This window comes from Anarrhichthys ocellatus, unplaced genomic scaffold, assembly GCF_004355925.1.
Source record: "Anarrhichthys ocellatus isolate YVR2014 unplaced genomic scaffold, GSC_Weel_1.0 scaffold6150, whole genome shotgun sequence".
Classification (NCBI taxonomy): Eukaryota; Metazoa; Chordata; class Actinopteri; order Perciformes; family Anarhichadidae; genus Anarrhichthys; species Anarrhichthys ocellatus.
Genome location: NW_022286124.1, coordinates 1 through 3,054, shown reverse-complemented (window position 1 = coordinate 3,054; position 3,054 = coordinate 1). Strand labels below are relative to the sequence as shown.

Sequence of the window (3,054 nt, the reverse complement as noted above, 5' to 3'; positions counted from 1 at the left end):
GATGTCACTGATGGGCTTACCTGAGCAGGTGAGATCCAGGATGGAGGGAGAGGAACCTGATGTTACACAATCCATAAAAGCAGATCCAGACTGAACACAGTCAGTGTTGATGAACCACACAGATCTATGTGAGGACTCCTCTCTCCATCCCATAGAAAAAGCAGAGCCACAGTCCAGCTCTCTACAGAAAACAGCTGCTTCCTTCAGGGTCCAGTGAAAGCCATCTACTGGTCTCCAGTCTCCTTCATATTTCATCTCCAGTGTTCCTGCACAGCGACTGACTCCTCCCACCAACCTGACAGGTTCTGAACAGAAACAAGAGAGTCGTCAGTAAAGAAATTAATATAATTAATAAAATATCAAACTAAAACTTGAATGCTGATTCTGCTTCATTGGTTCTTTATTTCTCTTTTCTTTGTCTATTTACCCATTGATGTGTTAGTGCCTTCAGACTGGAGTCCTGGAGAAATATACACATATTTGTTGTTTTGAGTAAATGTAATAGAAATCCACAAATACATATTTTTCTTTAATGTATTTGCAATTTTCATCAAGAACTTATTTGGATGCTGATACATTTATATTCAGACAGTTGAACCTGCATTACAAACAAGACTGTTTTTTCGATGTTTCCATCCATTTCAGCCAATCACAGAAGAGTATATGAAAGGGTATTATTTGTTGTGATTATACGAAAAACAGGAAATTTATAATAAAAAAAAAATAAAAAATTTGTTTTAAATCTTATTAAGATAGAAAGCAAAGCATCCTGAGGGGAGGGGCTAAAGAAAGAGAAATGTCCGAAGTTAAGAATACATCAGCTCACATCCAAACATCTCCAACACACCATTACATAGAATCACAACAAGCATTGTGTTGCTTGAGTATACTTCAGTGTGAGAACCTTTCAGACATAAGCAGTCATTAGCTGACAACTGCTGTTGAAGTTTCTCTGAGTACAGTTGTTTGGCAGCTCTCACCTCATGGCTGAACCTCTGCTTAGACTCTTTAAACCTGTCCTTGTCTCCTCTCCTAAACACTTCCTCCTTATTCAAGAGTGTGTTTTACGCATCGCTGTGTCCCGTTGAGTGTTGTGTAACATAACTGTTGTGCTTGTTGCTGCCGTGATATTGTTGTTCCACTCTGCTGAGCTTTGCTGTGTTAAAATCTGCCACTGCGAGCACAGTCAGTAAACTGTACTTTAGTAGTTTAAGGTCCAGTGACCCATCCGCCGAGCCTGAGTTCACCAGTTGGGCTTCTGTGTGATAGAGTTACAGTTACTGTACTTTACTGCTGCAGTGAGGATCTGCCTTGTATTGAGTGCCTCCTACTCTTCCTTCTTCTATCTTTTCTGGCAGGAACATGTTTGAGCAGTCGCTCCCTGATGGACATTAGAGAGAATGCAGGTTTAAGACTCTTCATCATCGGCTTCACCAGTCAGAACTGGAGGTTGTCGTCTGGTTAGAATTTGATCTACTCGATATCTTCATTGTGTTTGTTCATGTAGTTATTGTCCTACTGGTCCATCTGTATACTCTGTAAAGACCATATCTACTTCCTGTCTGTTCTGAAGACGGTTCTCTCCTCTGGTGGTCCTCCTGATGTTTGTCTTTGGTTTTTTGTGGAGTTTATCTTCATCTGAACAGAGACTGTTCTTTGTTGTACAAATCATAAAGTCCTCTGAAAATAATCAGCAGGAATAAAACTGAGCGAGCCGTAGATGCTCTCATATTTTGACGTTCTTCCCAATGAAGATCACCAGCTCCTCAGTCGTCCTGAACGCTTCTACATCCAACTGTTCGCCGTCGTGGCTGTCAAGGTTGTACCCAAACATCAACCATCTAGTGGTGGGGTTTATATGTTTTCCGAAATGATTGTCTTACCTCTTGTCTGTAATCTTTTATCTTAGTTTAATTATTAGTTGGTGGGGGTTTATAAGGTGGAGCTGGTCGTCCACCAATCACAGGCTTGGTGGTTCCATCCTCCTGTCCACATGTTGAATAAACTGATCCTAAAGTCACACCAGCAGCTTACATGGTAGCTCACAGCCATCTATGTGTGCGTGTGAATGAATGAGAAGCAAACTGTAAAGTGCTTTGGATAAAGGTCCTCGAAATACGCAGTAAATTAGTTTAGTTACCACTAAGTTACAGCAGTAAGTTAGCTGGCAAGCTAGCTTGATGTCAAGGGAATGCTGGTGGTGTTAATAGTAAAGCAATCACATCCCGACCTTTCCCAGCCACGAAGGTGTTAATTTTAGCTCCACAGGTTTTTAGGTAGAAACGTAACGTTCGGGTAACAAGTATCATTACTCCACAACGTTTAACCATGACAAGTTCCAAAGCCACTACACCAGCCTGAAACCATTGATGAGAGTATTTGGAGCAGAGCTACGCTGTGATTGGCCAGTCAGCGCTAGAGGGGCGGGACTTAGTGAAGAGTCAATTGAAAGCTTAATTGCTATCATTAACGACTGTCTCAACATTTGGTTTCCAGGATAACTCTGGTTCTCTGAGTGAGGTATCGGAGCACACAGCCCTTCTTGCTTCTGATTGGTGGAGGAACTACACTTGAAGATGGTGAGTTGGGGGCTAAGAAGTGTTATGACTGATGTGTTGGCAGTGGAGCTTTGTGATTGGTCACGTCAGAAGCTGCTTCAGTTCTCAGAGAACCAGAGTTATCCTGTTAACCAAACCTGCTCTGTCCTACAGTATATTGTTAGCTGTTGCCATTTATAGATTGTGTTTAGGTTTGGTTACTATATGACATGTGTGACTCAATGACAGGAGTCACAGTGTCATTCCAGAAACAACAACATGCATGGACTATGTGGTCAGCTGATCATCTTCAGTCAGTTTGGACCAATCATCTTCAAACCTGCATGTAAACAGTCAGCTTACCTGAGACAGTGATGGAGAGCAGACGGCTCTCAGAGGACAAGTTATGAGAAAAAACATAGACGTGATAAACACAGCTGTAGCTTCCTTGGTGGGCGGGCTCTGCAGCAGGAAACAGGAAGTAGGCAGAGTTATTGACAGCTGGCTGGGTGTAGTT

General features: G+C 42.1%; 1 long non-coding RNA gene across 1 annotated transcript; it reads right to left on the bottom strand.

The window, feature by feature from the left end:
• Nucleotides 1–26: 26 nt before the first annotated feature.
• On the bottom strand, nt 27–3,048 carry LOC116380114 (uncharacterized). Its single transcript, XR_004212506.1, has 3 exons — nt 2,901–3,048; nt 428–460; nt 27–305 (listed from the first exon to the last, which is right to left on the bottom strand). It is a non-coding gene; the product is annotated as an uncharacterized LOC116380114 (long non-coding RNA).
• Between the last annotated feature and the right edge of the window lie 6 nt (nt 3,049–3,054).